Source organism: Phyllobates terribilis, unplaced genomic scaffold (genome assembly GCF_046119375.1).
Source record: "Phyllobates terribilis strain yellow unplaced genomic scaffold, ASM4611937v1 Scaffold_123__1_contigs__length_5148117, whole genome shotgun sequence".
Lineage (NCBI taxonomy): Eukaryota > Metazoa > Chordata > Amphibia > Anura > Dendrobatidae > Phyllobates > Phyllobates terribilis.
This window is the reverse complement of record NW_027362883.1, coordinates 1,243,304-1,260,978: the sequence shown is the minus strand read 5'-3', so window position 1 is coordinate 1,260,978 and position 17,675 is coordinate 1,243,304. Positions and strand designations below refer to the sequence as shown.

The following is a 17,675-nucleotide window of genomic DNA, read 5'->3' as shown; positions in this document are numbered from 1 at the left end:
GGCTCCGAAGCCACTCAAACACATCAAGGCAGGTATTTTCTTCTACAAAAGTCACGTCATATGTACCTGATTTAGGAAACTCGTTGACGCTGTAGAAGTCGCCTCGTTTTGCTCCAGCTTTTCCTTCCAAAAGTTTCTCCACGATGAAGGACACATTATTCCTCTCGGAAACTGATGGATCCACTCCAATTCGGATAGTATTCTTCACGAAGTTCATCTTCAAAACCTGTCGGTATAATACCACAGAAAATCGCCAAATCCTTTCGCAAAAAGGCCTGGATTCCTCCAGAGAACTCGCACCTATCAGTCTGCAACCAAATGGTCTTAGCCAAAAGGCCGAGAAGCGATAACCAGAATTGGTTTCAAACTACGGAGCCACCCAAGGATCCTGAAAAGTCCATTTGTGGAGATGAGCTCCTGGACTCCCGTTAAGAAGACATGTTGTCAACCTCTAGATCCCTTACATGCCTGCACTTTTCGGCTTGCTGCTGCTGCAATCCACGCGTTTTAGATCTGCATAACTCCACCTCTTTAAACACAGCACCTTCACCCCCTGCTGTTCCCACCCGCCTCAACACCGTTGGAAGGGAGGAGAACCAATTAAGGCGGGGGGTGGGGTGGAACGAGCAGCTGTCTACCCTTAGCAGGAGGGCTCCTGATTACATACCTCTCCTGCTGCTGCTGCTGCTGGCTGTCCAGCAGCAGACTGAAGGTGGCTGCTGCTGTGCACAGGTATATAAAGGCTCAGAGCCTATTATGACACGCGCAGCCAGCGTTCCATTGCCACATTCCATCTACTGCAGGCAGGATACCTGGCTGGCTGAATGTCGCTGAGAAGCTCACAGAGACCGCCATAAGCAACAGTTTAACAGAATGCCACAGACTAATCAACCAAACTTTTTGGGTTGGGTTCTCTTTTATAGTCTGCAGGCATTAAATGAAAGAAGTCAGTGTTCCAGCAGAAGGAGACAACGTTTCAGAAAAGGCATTGTAGCAAACCAAAAAAGAAATTTTAAGCGCAGCAGAGTAACCAGCGCACATACCTGTTAGCTCAGGTGAGTTTAAAAGGCTGCTGTTGATAACAAGGGCATTTGCTAAATAGATGGTGTGTGTGCAACAATATACTGAAAGGTCAATTATATTGTGCAGCTTATCTCACCACCTGTAGTTATTTAGGTGAAAGCTCCAAAATGCTTGCCTAATATGTCTGTTTATCCAAAAGGAAGTAAAAAGGGAGAGCTAGAAAGATAGCATTGCATCACATTACATGGCAATGCAATGCACAGTTGCTGAAGTTGAACCAAAATGAGCTTGTAATCTGGCTTCTGCAACTTTGAACATGAAAAATCCAATGAGGAGAAGAAAAGCAAAGCCAAAGAGTCCATCCCAAAATCCGACAAACAAGCAAAATGAACAAAAAACATTGAATTCAATTCTTTCTGATTTTAGAAACTGCATTAACCCCTTAAGCCCCGCGGGTGGTTTGCACGTTAATGACCGGGCCAATTTTTACAATTCTGACCACTGTCACTTTATGAGGTAATTACTCTCGAACGCTTCAACGGATCACCCTGATTCTGAGATTTTTTTTCGTGACATATTGTACTTCATGATTGTGGAAAAATTTCTTCGATATCACTTGCGTTTATTTGTGAAAAAAACGGAAATTTGGCGAAAATTTTGAAAATTTTGCAATTTTCAAAATTTGAATTTTTAAGCCCTGAAATCAGAGCGATATGTCACACAAAAGAGTTAATAAATAACATTTCCCACATGTCTACTTTACATCAGCACAATTTTGGAACCAAAATTTTTTTTTGTTAGGGAGCTATAAGGGTTAAAAGTTGACCAGCGATTTCTCATTTTTCCAACAAAATTTACAAAACCATTTTTTTAGGGACCACATCACATTTGAAGTCACTTTGAGAGGTCTTTATGACAGAAAATACCCAAAAGTGACACCATTCTAAAAACTGCACCCCTCAAGGTGCTCAAAACCACATTCAAGAACTTTATTAACCCTTCAGGTGCTTCACAGGAATTTTTTGAATGTGGAAGAAAAAAATGAACATTTAACTTTTTTCACAAAAATGTTAATTTAGACCCAATTTTTTTTATTTTCACAGGGGTAACAAGAAAAAATGGACCCCAAAATTTGTTGTGCAATTTCCCCTGGGCACGCAGATACCCAATATTTGGGGAAAAAATACTGTTTGGTCGCACGGCAGGGCTCGGGAGGGAAGGAGCGCTATTTGACTTTTTGATTGTAAAATTTGCTTGAATAATTAGCGGACGCCATGTTGTGTTTGGAGAGCCCCTGTGTGCCCAAACATTGGAGCTCCCCCACAAGTGACCCCATTTTGGAAACTAGACCCCCCAAGGCACCTTTCTAGATTCATAGTGAGCACTTGGAACCCCAGGTGCTTCACAAATTGATTCATAAAAATGAAAAGTGTTTTTTTTTTCACTTTTTCATTTTTATGAATCAATTTGTGAAGCACCTGGGGGTTCCAAGTGCTCACTATGCATCTAGAAAGGTGCCTTGGGGGGTCTAGTTTCCAAAATGGGGTCACTTGTGGGGGAGCTCCAAAGTTTGGGCACAGAGGGGCTCTCCAAACGCAATGTGGTGTCCGCTAACAATTTGAGCCGATTTTCCATTCAATTTGTTAGCGGATACCATGTTGCATTTAGAGAGTCCCTGTGTGCCCAAACATTGGAGCTCCCCCACAAGTGACCCCATTTTGGAAACTAGACCCCCCAAGGCACCTATCTAGATTCATAGTGAGCACTTGGAACCCCAGGTGCTTCACAAATTGATTCATAAAAATGAAAAAGTGTTTTATTTTCACTTTTTCATTTTTACGAATCAATTTGTGAAGCACCTGGGGGTTCTAAGTGCTCACTATGCATCTAGATAGGTGCCTTGGGGGGTCTAGTTTCCAAAATGGGGTGACTTGTGGGGGAGCTCCAATGTTTGGACACACAGGGGCTCTCCAAACGCAACATGGCGTCCGCTAACAATTTGAGCCGATTTTCCATTCAATTTGTTAGCGGACACCATGTCGCGTTTGGAGAGCCCGTGATGTGCCTAAACAGTGGAGCTCCCCCACAAGTGTCCCCATTTTGGAAACTATACCCCTCAAAGATTTTATTAAGGTGTATAGTGAACATTTTGAACCCAGAGGTACGGCACATTATTTGTTTACATTAGGTCATCATATTGAATAAGTTTTCATTATTCTTGAGCGCAAGTGCTCGCTACTTGAGTTTGCATCGGGTACTCAGGTATGCACCATGTACAGCGTGTGCTCGAGTGACATGCTCGAGTCCCTGCTCCGCATGTTTCACGGTTATTAGACACCCAAAAAAAAACATGCGGGGATCGCTCGTGCATGGCAGGCAATCCCCGTAAAGTTTTTTGGCCGCGAAGCATATGGGGCAGAGACTCGAGCATGTCACTCAAATACCCACGATACTAAATGCATACCAGAGCACCCGATGCAAACTCAAGTAGCGAGCACTTGCTCTCAACACTAGTCGCCATATCGTCATCTTTTTTTCTTACTTTTGAAAAAAATCCCAACCCCAGCCCTAACCCTAGCACAACCCTAGCCCCAGCACAACCCTAGCCCCAGCACAACCCTAGCCCCAGCACAACCCTAGCCCCAAACCCAGCCCTAACCCTAGCCCAATCCTAACTCAAGAGTTTATTTTTGACGCCGTTCCTTGTGCGGTATAAGTGATTAGACGACTTTATTCTTCGGGTCGGTGTGATTACAGCAATGCCAGAATCATATGGGGTTTTTATGACTGACAGCTGTCACACACTAAAAGACGCATTTTTTGTAAAATCTAGTTTTTGCATCGCCATATTTTGAGAGCTATAATTTTTCCAGATTTTGGCAGACAGTCATGTGACGGCTCGTTTTTTGCGGGATGACTTGACGTTGTTATTGGTGCCATTTTCAGGCACGTGACATTTTTTGATCGCTTTCTATTCCGATTTTTGGGAGGCAGAATAAACAAAAACCAACAATTCAGGAATTGTTTTTTTTTTTTTTTTTTATTCTGTTCCGCGTGTGGTAAAATTGATAAGGCAGCTTTACTCTTCGGGTCAGTACGTTTACAGCGGTACCACATTTGTATCATTTTTCTATGTTTTGGCGCTTATACACAATAAAAGCTATTTTATAGAAATAAATATTTTTTAGTATCGCTTTATTCTGAGAGCTATAACTTTTTTATTTTTCGGCTGATGGAGCTATATGGCGGCTTGTTTTTTGCGGGACGAGATGATGTTTTCAGCGGTATCATATCTATTTATATACGTCTTTTTGATCGCGTGTTATTCCACTTTTTGTTTGGCGGTATGGTGATAAAGCATTGTTTTTTGCTTGGTTTTTTTTTGTTTTTTTTTTTTTTACCGTGTTCACTGAAGGGGTTAACTAGTGGGACAGTTTTATAGGTCAGGTTGTTCCGGACGCGGCGATACCAAATATGTGTACTTTTATTGTTTTTTTTTTATTTTTTTTATAATAATATTTATTGATGGGTACATTATATTTTTATTTTTGGTGTATTATTTTTTTTATTTTTTTATAATATTTTTGCACATTTTTTTTTTTCCACTTTCACACAGTTTATACACTTTATTACTTTGTCCCACTCTGGGACTTTCACTTTTTTTTTTCTGATCGCCTGCATGGCACAGGAATGGAGCACCATCCCTATGCCATGAAGGCTGTCAGAAGTGCACAGTGTGAAGATTGCTTGGAGATGCACTGCGCATGTCCAAGCAATCTTCCTGCTCTCTGGTGACACGGATGTTGTCATGACGACATCGGGTCATCATGGCAACACCCGGGAAGCCTTTGCAGACTGCGCTGGAAGCCGGAAGAGGAGGTGAGTATCGCCGATCACCTCCCCTTGCCCCCGCAATGCCGCGATCGACTTCGATCGCAGCATCGCGGGGGTTAATGTGCTGGGAGCGGTGCGTGACCGCTCCCTGCACATAGTACCGGGTGTCAGCTGTGACAATCAGCTGACACCCGGCGGCGATCGCGCCCGCACAGCCTGTGTGCGGGCGCGATCGCGATGACGTACTAATACGGGTCTGGCTCTTAAGTCCCAGGGCACAGACGCGTATTAGTACGTCAGATGTTATTAAGGGGTTAAAGAAGGGGTGCACCGGTCCTGGAGATACTGCAATACCAGGTCAATGCGTGGAGTAGACAGAGCAAGCTCTTTTTCCATCTCCCTGTTCTAAAAATCCATTTAATATATGGTCCCCAGATAGGGGACGTATCAGATATTAAACTGATAAGAACAGATACTACACTTGATCTTAGCCAAAAGGCCGAGAAGCGATAACCAGAATTGGTTTCAAACTACGGAGCCACCCAAGGATCCTGAAAAGTCCATTTGTGGAGATGAGCTCCTGGACTCCCGTTAAGAAGACATGTTGTCAACCTCTAGATCCCTTACATGCCTGCACTTTTCGGCTTGCTGCTGCTGCAATCCACGCGTTTTAGATCTGCATAACTCCACCTCTTTAAGCACAGCACCTTCACCCCCTGCTGTTCCCACCCGCCTCAACACCGTTGGAAGGGAGGAGAACCAATTAAGGCGGGGGGTGGGGTGGAACGAGCAGCTGTCTACCCTTAGCAGGAGGGCTCCTGATTACATACCTCTCCTGCTGCTGCTGCTGCTGGCTGTCCAGCAGCAGACTGAAGGTGGCTGCTGCTGTGCACAGGTATATAAAGGCTCAGAGCCTATTATGACACGCGCAGCCAGCGTTCCATTGCCACATTCCATCTACTGCAGGCAGGATACCTGGCTGGCTGAATGTCGCTGAGAAGCTCACAGAGACCGCCATAAGCAACAGTTTAACAGAATGCCACAGACTAATCAACCAAACTTTTTGGGTTGGGTTCTCTTTTATAGTCTGCGGGCATTAAATGAAAGAAGTCAGTGTTCCAGCAGAAGGAGACAACGTTTCAGAAAAGGCATTGTAGCAAACCAAAAAAGAAATTTTAAGCGCAGCCGAGTAACCAGCGCACATACCTGTTAGCTCAGGTGAGTTTAAAAGGCTGCTGTTGATAACAAGGGCATTTGCTAAATAGATGGTGTGTGTGCAACAATATACTGAAAGGTCAATTATATTGTGCAGCTTATCTCACCACCTGTAGTTATTTAGGTGAAAGCTCCAAAATGCTTGCCTAATATGTCTGTTTATCCAAAAGGAAGTAAAAAGAGAGAGCTAGAAAGATAGCATTGCATCACATTACATGGCAATGCAATGCACAGTTGCTGAAGTTGAACCAAAATGAGCTTGTAATCTGGCTTCTGCAACTTTGAACATGAAAAATCCAATGAGGAGAAGAAAAGCAAAGCCAAAGAGTCCATCCCAAAATCCGACAAACAAGCAAAATGAACAAAAAAGATTGAATTCAATTCTTTCTGATTTTAGAAACTGCATTAAAGAAGGGGTGCACCGGTCCTGGAGATACTGCAATACCAGGTCAATGCGTGGAGTGGACAGAGCAAGCTCTTTTTCCATCTCCCTGTTCTAAAAATCCATTTAATATATGGTCCCCAGATAGGGGACGTATCAGATATTAAACTGATAAGAACAGATACTACACTTGATCTTAGCCAAAAGGCCGAGAAGCGATAACCAGAATTGGTTTCAAACTACGGAGCCACCCAAGGATCCTGAAAAGTCCATTTGTGGAGATGAGCTCCTGGACTCCCGTTAAGAAGACATGTTGTCAACCTCTAGATCCCTTACATGCCTGCACTTTTCGGCTTGCTGCTGCTGCAATCCACGCGTTTTAGATCTGCATAACTCCACCTCTTTAAACACAGCACCTTCACCCCCTGCTGTTCCCACCCGCCTCAACACCGTTGGAAGGGAGGAGAACCAATTAAGGCGGGGGGTGGGGTGGAACGAGCAGCTGTCTACCCTTAGCAGGAGGGCTCCTGATTACATACCTCTCCTGCTGCTGCTGCTGCTGGCTGTCCAGCAGCAGACTGAAGGTGGCTGCTGCTGTGCACAGGTATATAAAGGCTCAGAGCCTATTATGACACGCGCAGCCAGCGTTCCATTGCCACATTCCATCTACTGCAGGCAGGATACCTGGCTGGCTGAATGTCGCTGAGAAGCTCACAGAGACCGCCATAAGCAACAGTTTAACAGAATGCCACAGACTAATCAACCAAACTTTTTGGGTTGGGTTCTCTTTTATAGTCTGCAGGCATTAAATGAAAGAAGTCAGTGTTCCAGCAGAAGGAGACAACGTTTCAGAAAAGGCATTGTAGCAAACCAAAAAAGAAATTTTAAGCACAGCAGAGTAACCAGCGCACATACCTGTTAGCTCAGGTGAGTTTAAAAGGCTGCTGTTGATAACAAGGGCATTTGCTAAATAGATGGTGTGTGTGCAACAATATACTGAAAGGTCAATTATATTGTGCAGCTTATCTCACCACCTGTAGTTATTTAGGTGAAAGCTCCAAAATGCTTGCCTAATATGTCTGTTTATCCAAAAGGAAATAAAAAGGGAGAGCTAGAAAGATAGCATTGCATCACATTACATGGCAATGCAATGCACAGTTGCTGAAGTTGAACCAAAATGAGCTTGTAATCTGGCTTCTGCAACTTTGAACATGAAAAATCCAATGAGGAGAAGAAAAGCAAAGCCAAAGAGTCCATCCCAAAATCCGACAAACAAGCAAAATGAACAAAAAACATTGAATTCAATTCTTTCTGATTTTAGAAACTGCATTAAAGAAGGGGTGCACCGGTCCTGGAGATACTGCAATACCAGGTCAATGCGTGGAGTGGACAGAGCAAGCTCTTTTTCCATCTCCCTGTTCTAAAAATCCATTTAATATATGGTCCCCAGATAGGGGACGTATCAGATATTAAACTGATAAGAACAGATACTACACTTGATCTTAGCCAAAAGGCCGAGAAGCGATAACCAGAATTGGTTTCAAACTACGGAGCCACCCAAGGATCCTGAAAAGTCCATTTGTGGAGATGAGCTCCTGGACTCCCGTTAAGAAGACATGTTGTCAACCTCTAGATCCCTTACATGCCTGCACTTTTCGGCTTGCTGCTGCTGCAATCCACGCGTTTTAGATCTGCATAACTCCACCTCTTTAAACACAGCACCTTCACCCCCTGCTGTTCCCACCCGCCTCAACACCGTTGGAAGGGAGGAGAACCAATTAAGGCGGGGGGTGGGGTGGAACGAGCAGCTGTCTACCCTTAGCAGGAGGGCTCCTGATTACATACCTCTCCTGCTGCTGCTGCTGCTGGCTGTCCAGCAGCAGACTGAAGGTGGCTGCTGCTGTGCACAGGTATATAAAGGCTCAGAGCCTATTATGACACGCGCAGCCAGCGTTCCATTGCCACATTCCATCTACTGCAGGCAGGATACCTGGCTGGCTGAATGTCGCTGAGAAGCTCACAGAGACCGCCATAAGCAACAGTTTAACAGAATGCCACAGACTAATCAACCAAACTTTTTGGGTTGGGTTCTCTTTTATAGTCTGCAGGCATTAAATGAAAGAAGTCAGTGTTCCAGCAGAAGGAGACAATGTTTCAGAAAAGGCATTGTAGCAAACCAAAAAAGAAATTTTAAGCGCAGCAGAGTAACCAGCGCACATACCTGTTAGCTCAGGTGAGTTTAAAAGGCTGCTGTTGATAACAAGGGCATTTGCTAAATAGATGGTGTGTGTGCAACAATATACTGAAAGGTCAATTATATTGTGCAGCTTATCTCACCACCTGTAGTTATTTAGGTGAAAGCTCCAAAATGCTTGCCTAATATGTCTGTTTATCCAAAAGGAAGTAAAAAGGGAGAGCTAGAAAGATAGCATTGCATCACATTACATGGCAATGCAATGCACAGTTGCTGAAGTTGAACCAAAATGAGCTTGTAATCTGGCTTCTGCAACTTTGAACATGAAAAATCCAATGAGGAGAAGAAAAGCAAAGCCAAAGAGTCCATCCCAAAATCCGACAAACAAGCAAAATGAACAAAAAACATTGAATTCAATTCTTTCTGATTTTAGAAACTGCATTAAAGAAGGGGTGCACCGGTCCTGGAGATACTGCAATACCAGGTCAATGCGTGGAGTGGACAGAGCAAGCTCTTTTTCCATCTCCCTGTTCTAAAAATCCATTTAATATATGGTCCCCAGATAGGGGACGTATCAGATATTAAACTGATAAGAACAGATACTACACTTGATCTTAGCCAAAAGGCCGAGAAGCGATAACCAGAATTGGTTTCAAACTACGGAGCCACCCAAGGATCCTGAAAAGTCCATTTGTGGAGATGAGCTCCTGGACTCCCGTTAAGAAGACATGTTGTCAACCTCTAGATCCCTTACATGCCTGCACTTTTCGGCTTGCTGCTGCTGCAATCCACGCGTTTTAGATCTGCATAACTCCACCTCTTTAAACACAGCACCTTCACCCCCTGCTGTTCCCACCCGCCTCAACACCGTTGGAAGGGAGGAGAACCAATTAAGGCGGGGGGTGGGGTGGAACGAGCAGCTGTCTACCCTTAGCAGGAGGGCTCCTGATTACATACCTCTCCTGCTGCTGCTGCTGCTGGCTGTCCAGCAGCAGACTGAAGGTGGCTGCTGCTGTGCACAGGTATATAAAGGCTCAGAGCCTATTATGACACGCGCAGCCAGCGTTCCATTGCCACATTCCATCTACTGCAGGCAGGATACCTGGCTGGCTGAATGTCGCTGAGAAGCTCACAGAGACCGCCATAAGCAACAGTTTAACAGAATGCCACAGACTAATCAACCAAACTTTTTGGGTTGGGTTCTCTTTTATAGTCTGCAGGCATTAAATGAAAGAAGTCAGTGTTCCAGCAGAAGGAGACAACGTTTCAGAAAAGGCATTGTAGCAAACCAAAAAAGAAATTTTAAGCACAGCAGAGTAACCAGCGCACATACCTGTTAGCTCAGGTGAGTTTAAAAGGCTGCTGTTGATAACAAGGGCATTTGCTAAATAGATGGTGTGTGTGCAACAATATACTGAAAGGTCAATTATATTGTGCAGCTTATCTCACCACCTGTAGTTATTTAGGTGAAAGCTCCAAAATGCTTGCCTAATATGTCTGTTTATCCAAAAGGAAGTAAAAAGGGAGAGCTAGAAAGATAGCATTGCATCACATTACATGGCAATGCAATGCACAGTTGCTGAAGTTGAACCAAAATGAGCTTGTAATCTGGCTTCTGCAACTTTGAACATGAAAAATCCAATGAGGAGAAGAAAAGCAAAGCCAAAGAGTCCATCCCAAAATCCGACAAACAAGCAAAATGAACAAAAAACATTGAATTCAATTCTTTCTGATTTTAGAAACTGCATTAAAGAAGGGGTGCACCGGTCCTGGAGATACTGCAATACCAGGTCAATGCGTGGAGTGGACAGAGCAAGCTCTTTTTCCATCTCCCTGTTCTAAAAATCCATTTAATATATGGTCCCCAGATAGGGGACGTATCAGATATTAAACTGATAAGAACAGATTTTTTTTTTTTTTTTCGAAAGCCCGAATTCGTGTACAAAACCCGAGTGCGCTTAAAAAAGTGACAAGTGCCACAAAAAAAGTGCACTAGGATGCTGGTCTTCTTGAAACCCTCTCCAAAAGGAGAAGGGTCCCCCAAACCATTCCCCGTCCCTCCGAGCCAAAAGGCCACAGCGAGGAACAGGGACAAAAAGCCACCTCCAGCCGAAGCCAGAGGCGACCCAATCTTACCCCAGCACCTGCCCGAGTTCTCACCCGAGCAAGGCACTGGGAGCCAAAGACTGTGCTCCCCTCCCGGAAGAGGGGAGCCAACAACGCTCTCCTCCCGAAAGAGGAGAGCCAGGGGGGTTCAGGGGGGAGCGGAACCTGATGGCCACACACTCCCCCCCTAGACCTGCCAAGAGAGGAACCCGTAAGGGAACCGCATCCCGACAAAATCCTAGTAGGACGTGACACACGTGAATAAGTGGACACACAGTGACAAAGAAATTAAATAAATAGTGAAGGTTTCACAGTATAATACTGCCCGGACCTTCGACCGGGAATTGAAAAATTCCCCATCCTAAGGCCAGAAGGCCCGGAATAAGGGTGTGTGCGAAGAAAGAAAATTTGAAGTGCTTGTGCAAATGTGCCATAAACTCAAGTGGGGTTCCCAATCCCAGTGAGTTAAGGCACCCCAGGGTCACCACTCCTGGGGCACTTCACACTTCGGGCTTTCGATCTTCCCCGGCCCAATGGCGTCGATCCTGGGGGGCCATGCTTTCCACCAGATGACTATATTAGCCACCTGGCGTACTAACAAGCGCCTAAACTCCAGTGTGCATAATGTATCAATCTACTAGGGCGGCCAACATCCAAAACCGCCTTTTAGAAAGATACTACACTTGATCTTAGCCAAAAGGCCGAGAAGCGATAACCAGAATTGGTTTCAAACTACGGAGCCACCCAAGGATCCTGAAAAGTCCATTTGTGGAGATGAGCTCCTGGACTCCCGTTAAGAAGACATGTTGTCAACCTCTAGATCCCTTACATGCCTGCACTTTTCGGCTTGCTGCTGCTGCAATCCACGCGCTTTAGATCTGCATAACTCCACCTCTTTAAACACAGCACCTTCACCCCCTGCTGTTCCCACCCGCCTCAACACCGTTGGAAGGGAGGAGAACCAATTAAGGCGGGGGGTGGGGTGGAACGAGCAGCTGTCTACCCTTAGCAGGAGGGCTCCTGATTACATACCTCTCCTGCTGCTGCTGCTGCTGGCTGTCCAGCAGCAGACTGAAGGTGGCTGCTGCTGTGCACAGGTATATAAAGGCTCAGAGCCTATTATGACACGCGCAGCCAGCGTTCCATTGCCACATTCCATCTACTGCAGGCAGGATACCTGGCTGGCTGAATGTCGCTGAGAAGCTCACAGAGACCGCCATAAGCAACAGTTTAACAGAATGCCACAGACTAATCAACCAAACTTTTTGGGTTGGGTTCTCTTTTATAGTCTGCAGGCATTAAATGAAAGAAGTCAGTGTTCCAGCAGAAGGAGACAACGTTTCAGAAAAGGCATTGTAGCAAACCAAAAAAGAAATTTTAAGCGCAGCAGAGTAACCAGCGCACATACCTGTTAGCTCAGGTGAGTTTAAAAGGCTGCTGTTGATAACAAGGGCATTTGCTAAATAGATGGTGTGTGTGCAACAATATACTGAAAGGTCAATTATATTGTGCAGCTTATCTCACCACCTGTAGTTATTTAGGTGAAAGCTCCAAAATGCTTGCCTAATATGTCTGTTTATCCAAAAGGAAGTAAAAAGGGAGAGCTAGAAAGATAGCATTGCATCACATTACATGGCAATGCAATGCACAGTTGCTGAAGTTGAACCAAAATGAGCTTGTAATCTGGCTTCTGCAACTTTGAACATGAAAAATCCAATGAGGAGAAGAAAAGCAAAGCCAAAGAGTCCATCCCAAAATCCGACAAACAAGCAAAATGAACAAAAAACATTGAATTCAATTCTTTCTGATTTTAGAAACTGCATTAAAGAAGGGGTGCACCGGTCCTGGAGATACTGCAATACCAGGTTAATGCGTGGAGTGGACAGAGCAAGCTCTTTTTCCATCTCCCTGTTCTAAAAATCCATTTAATATATGGTCCCCAGATAGGGGACGTATCAGATATTAAACTGATAAGAACAGATACTACACTTGATCTTAGCCAAAAGGCCGAGAAGCGATAACCAGAATTGGTTTCAAACTACGGAGCCACCCAAGGATCCTGAAAAGTCCATTTGTGGAGATGAGCTCCTGGACTCCCGTTAAGAAGACATGTTGTCAACCTCTAGATCCCTTACATGCCTGCACTTTTCGGCTTGCTGCTGCTGCAATCCACGCGTTTTAGATCTGCATAACTCCACCTCTTTAAACACAGCACCTTCACCCCCTGCTGTTCCCACCCGCCTCAACACCGTTGGAAGAGAGGAGAACCAATTAAGGCGGGGGGTGGGGTGGAACGAGCAGCTGTCTACCCTTAGCAGGAGGGCTCCTGATTACATACCTCTCCTGCTGCTGCTGCTGCTGGCTGTCCAGCAGCAGACTGAAGGTGGCTGCTGCTGTGCACAGGTATATAAAGGCTCAGAGCCTATTATGACACGTACAGCCAGCGTTCCATTGCCACATTCCATCTACTGCAGGCAGGATACCTGGCTGGCTGAATGTCGCTGAGAAGCTCACAGAGACCGCCATAAGCAACAGTTTAACAGAATGCCACAGACTAATCAACCAAACTTTTTGGGTTGGGTTCTCTTTTATAGTCTGCAGGCATTAAATGAAAGAAGTCAGTGTTCCAGCAGAAGGAGACAACGTTTCAGAAAAGGCATTGTAGCAAACCAAAAAAGAAATTTTAAGCGCAGCAGAGTAACCAGCGCACATACCTGTTAGCTCAGGTGAGTTTAAAAGGCTGCTGTTGATAACAAGGGCATTTGCTAAATAGATGGTGTGTGTGCAACAATATACTGAAAGGTCAATTATATTGTGCAGCTTATCTCACCACCTGTAGTTATTTAGGTGAAAGCTCCAAAATGCTTGCCTAATATGTCTGTTTATCCAAAAGGAAGTAAAAAGGGAGAGCTAGAAAGATAGCATTGCATCACATTACATGGCAATGCAATGCACAGTTGCTGAAGTTGAACCAAAATGAGCTTGTAATCTGGCTTCTGCAACTTTGAACATGAAAAATCCAATGAGGAGAGGAAAAGCAAAGCCAAAGAGTCCATCCCAAAATCCAACAAACAAGCAAAATGAACAAAAAACATTGAATTCAATTCTTTCTGATTTTAGAAACTGCATTAAAGAAGGGGTGCACCGGTCCTGGAGATACTGCAATACCAGGTCAATGCGTGGAGTGGACAGAGCAAGCTCTTTTTCCATCTCCCTGTTCTAAAAATCCATTTAATATATGGTCCCCAGATAGGGGACGTATCAGATATTAAACTGATAAGAACAGATTTTTATTTTTTTTATTTTTTTTTTTTTCCAAACACTCAGAAATTAAGTTTTATAATCTTAAATCATATATCACTAAACTCAAGATTTTAGTTCCATCATCGTGTTTAGATATTATATTTATATTTTTTCATTTGAATTAATATATATAAAGTTAAACATAACAATTCCTTTGCAGTTTCAACAGTTTCCAAACAAATCACCACTGACATTACTTCACCCGGTTTCCCAAACTAAATATCCCCTTTTTCTCTTTTACTTTCCTCCCAACAAAACCCCTTAACTTCTTTTCTTCCTCCTCATGCTCTAACCGCATCTGTTCCCTATCATACTCTTCCTCATCATCTCTGAAAGTCACCACCTTCTCCAACACTTTACCCTTTTCCTCTTTTACTTCTTTCTTTTCACCAGATACTTTCCTTGATCCACAATTTTCCTGTACCGTTACCTTTTTCTTCAATTTCACCTTTAAACTTTCAACTTCTTTTCCCTGCTTATTCTCCTCTATAATTATGGCATCAACTTCCTTCTTCATTTTATCACCAATATCTTCCTTTTGTCCTCCAAAGTTCTTTTCAAAAGTTCCTTTGCTGCTTTCCATGTAACAATACCCAGAACTCCCGTTTACCATAATCCTCCCATTATGCAAATTTTCTTCTCCTGTTGTCCACACCAAAAAACGTCTCTTTCCGTTCCAAATACCAACTTTGTTCCTGTATAATTTCTGAAACTTTACCATCTTACATTTAGATTCCAAAAAAACCATTATCTCCTCTATTTCCACAAACGGATTGTCCATGTAAATTATCACACTCTTCGGTTTCCCCATGAATGATGCACTTACTCCAATTTTCCCAGAATCCTCTTCACTCCAGCCTTTGAAAAAATGAATGCACTTTTCCTCAGAAACTAGAGTCACATCACAAACTTTACCTTGCTTTATTTCTTGCATACAGTAGATATCCTTCTCCAAAACTTCATATTTCCTCAAAATTTCCAGAATCCATTTTTCTTCCAAAAAAGTTTCTTCCGTCTCCCGTTTCACAAAAAAACGTAAGCATCTCTTCTTTTTCCAAAACTCCATCTCAACGATCCGTTTTCCTTCCGTTTTTTCCTTTTAATCCTCCAAATGTTGCCACCACAGCTATGTGTGGCGACAGTTGCCACCCACAGCTATGTGTGGTGACAAGGTGATCGCCTCTCGTTGCCCAGGGACTAATCCGACTCCCTAATAGCAGCAGGGGAGTTTAGCTCCACCGATAAGTGTAGCGATCCCACCAGGCCAAGGAGCCGGGTACCCCAAGCGCCTCCCAGCCAAGACCAAGGCAGAAACCGCTAGATCACTGCACTTGATCTTAGCCAAAAGGCCGAGAAGCGATAACCAGAATTGGTTTCAAACTACGGAGCCACCCAAGGATCCTGAAAAGTCCATTTGTGGAGATGAGCTCCTGGACTCCCGTTAAGAAGACATGTTGTCAACCTCTAGATCCCTTACATGCCTGCACTTTTCGGCTTGCTGCTGCTGCAATCCACGCGTTTTAGATCTGCATAACTCCACCTCTTTAAACACAGCACCTTCACCCCCTGCTGTTCCCACCCGCCTCAACACCGTTGGAAGGGAGGAGAACCAATTAAGGCGGGGGTTGGGGTGGAACGAGCAGCTGTCTACCCTTAGCAGGAGGGCTCCTGATTACATACCTCTCCTGCTGCTGCTGCTGCTGGCTGTACAGCAGCAGACTGAAGGTGGCTGCTGCTGTGCACAGGTATATAAAGGCTCAGAGCCTATTATGACACGCGCAGCCAGCGTTCCATTGCCACATTCCATCTACTGCAGGCAGGATACCTGGCTGGCTGAATGTCGCTGAGAAGCTCACAGAGACCGCCATAAGCAACAGTTTAACAGAATGCCACAGACTAATCAACCAAACTTTTTGGGTTGGGTTCTCTTTTATAGTCTGCAGGCATTAAATGAAAGAAGTCAGTGTTCCAGCAGAAGGAGACAACGTTTCAGAAAAGGCATTGTAGCAAACCAAAAAAGAAATTTTAAGCGCAGCAGAGTAACCAGCGCACATACCTGTTAGCTCAGGTGAGTTTAAAAGGCTGCTGTTGATAACAAGGGCATTTGCTAAATAGATGGTGTGTGTGCAACAATATACTGAAAGGTCAATTATATTGTGCAGCTTATCTCACCACCTGTAGTTATTTAGGTGAAAGCTCCAAAATGCTTGCCTAATATGTCTGTTTATCCAAAAGGAAGTAAAAAGGGAGAGCTAGAAAGATAGCATTGCATCACATTACATGGCAATGCAATGCACAGTTGCTGAAGTTGAACCAAAATGAGCTTGTAATCTGGCTTCTGCAACTTTGAACATGAAAAATCCAATGAGGAGAGGAAAAGCAAAGCCAAAGAGTCCATCCCAAAATCCAACAAACAAGCAAAATGAACAAAAAACATTGAATTCAATTCTTTCTGATTTTAGAAACTGCATTAAAGAAGGGGTGCACCGGTCCTGGAGATACTGCAATACCAGGTCAATGCGTGGAGTGGACAGAGCAAGCTCTTTTTCCATCTCCCTGTTCTAAAAATCCATTTAATATATGGTCCCCAGATAGGGGACGTATCAGATATTAAACTGATAAGAACAGATACTACACTTGATCTTAGCCAAAAGGCCGAGAAGCGATAACCAGAATTGGTTTCAAACTACGGAGCCACCCAAGGATCCTGAAAAGTCCATTTGTGGAGATGAGCTCCTGGACTCCCGTTAAGAAGACATGTTGTCAACCTCTAGATCCCTTACATGCCTGCACTTTTCGGCTTGCTGCTGCTGCAATCCACGCGTTTTAGATCTGCATAACTCCACCTCTTTAAACACAGCACCTTCACCCCCTGCTGTTCCCACCCGCCTCAACACCGTTGGAAGGGAGGAGAACCAATTAAGGCGGGGGGTGGGGTGGAACGAGCAGCTGTCTACCCTTAGCAGGAGGGCTCCTGATTACATACCTCTCCTGCTGCTGCTGCTGCTGGCTGTCCAGCAGCAGACTGAAGGTGGCTGCTGCTGTGCACAGGTATATAAAGGCTCAGAGCCTATTATGACACGCGCAGCCAGCGTTCCATTGCCACATTCCATCTACTGCAGGCAGGATACCTGGCTGGCTGAATGTCGCTGAGAAGCTCACAGAGACCGCCATAAGCAACAGTTTAACAGAATGCCACAGACTAATCAACCAAACTTTTTGGGTTGGGTTCTCTTTTATAGTCTGCAGGCATTAAATGAAAGAAGTCAGTGTTCCAGCAGAAGGAGACAACGTTTCAGAAAAGGCATTGTAGCAAACCAAAAAAGAAATTTTAAGCGCAGCAGAGTAACCAGCGCACATACCTGTTAGCTCAGGTGAGTTTAAAAGGCTGCTGTTGATAACAAGGGCATTTGCTAAATAGATGGTGTGTGTGCAACAATATACTGAAAGGTCAATTATATTGTGCAGCTTATCTCACCACCTGTAGTTATTTAGGTGAAAGCTCCAAAATGCTTGCCTAATATGTCAGTTTATCCAAAAGGAAGTAAAAAGGGAGAGCTAGAAAGATAGCATTGCATCACATTACATGGCAATGCAATGCACAGTTGCTGAAGTTGA

At 44.3% G+C, this 17,675-nt stretch overlaps 7 non-coding genes and 2 pseudogenes across 7 annotated transcripts; all 9 read right to left on the bottom strand.

Moving 5' to 3' along the window:
• Positions 1-5,177: 5,177 nt before the first annotated feature.
• Positions 5,178-5,368, bottom strand: LOC141202950 (U2 spliceosomal RNA). Its single transcript, XR_012274095.1, has one exon. It is a non-coding gene; the product is annotated as a U2 spliceosomal RNA (small nuclear RNA).
• Positions 5,369-6,483: 1,115 nt separating this feature from the next.
• LOC141201723 (U2 spliceosomal RNA) lies at positions 6,484-6,674 on the bottom strand. The gene has a single exon (XR_012273020.1). It is a non-coding gene; the product is annotated as a U2 spliceosomal RNA (small nuclear RNA).
• A 1,115-nt stretch (positions 6,675-7,789) lies between these two features.
• Positions 7,790-7,980, bottom strand: LOC141201722 (U2 spliceosomal RNA). The gene has a single exon (XR_012273019.1). It is a non-coding gene; the product is annotated as a U2 spliceosomal RNA (small nuclear RNA).
• Positions 7,981-9,095: 1,115 nt separating this feature from the next.
• On the bottom strand, positions 9,096-9,286 carry LOC141201720 (U2 spliceosomal RNA). The gene has a single exon (XR_012273017.1). It is a non-coding gene; the product is annotated as a U2 spliceosomal RNA (small nuclear RNA).
• Positions 9,287-10,401: 1,115 nt separating this feature from the next.
• LOC141202625 (U2 spliceosomal RNA) lies at positions 10,402-10,582 on the bottom strand (annotated as a pseudogene).
• Positions 10,583-11,375: 793 nt separating this feature from the next.
• On the bottom strand, positions 11,376-11,467 carry LOC141202702 (U2 spliceosomal RNA; annotated as a pseudogene).
• A 1,115-nt stretch (positions 11,468-12,582) lies between these two features.
• On the bottom strand, positions 12,583-12,773 carry LOC141202335 (U2 spliceosomal RNA). The gene has a single exon (XR_012273611.1). It is a non-coding gene; the product is annotated as a U2 spliceosomal RNA (small nuclear RNA).
• A 1,115-nt stretch (positions 12,774-13,888) lies between these two features.
• Positions 13,889-14,088, bottom strand: LOC141202603 (U2 spliceosomal RNA). Its single transcript, XR_012273838.1, has one exon. It is a non-coding gene; the product is annotated as a U2 spliceosomal RNA (small nuclear RNA).
• A 2,445-nt stretch (positions 14,089-16,533) lies between these two features.
• LOC141201719 (U2 spliceosomal RNA) lies at positions 16,534-16,724 on the bottom strand. The gene has a single exon (XR_012273016.1). It is a non-coding gene; the product is annotated as a U2 spliceosomal RNA (small nuclear RNA).
• Between the last annotated feature and the right edge of the window lie 951 nt (positions 16,725-17,675).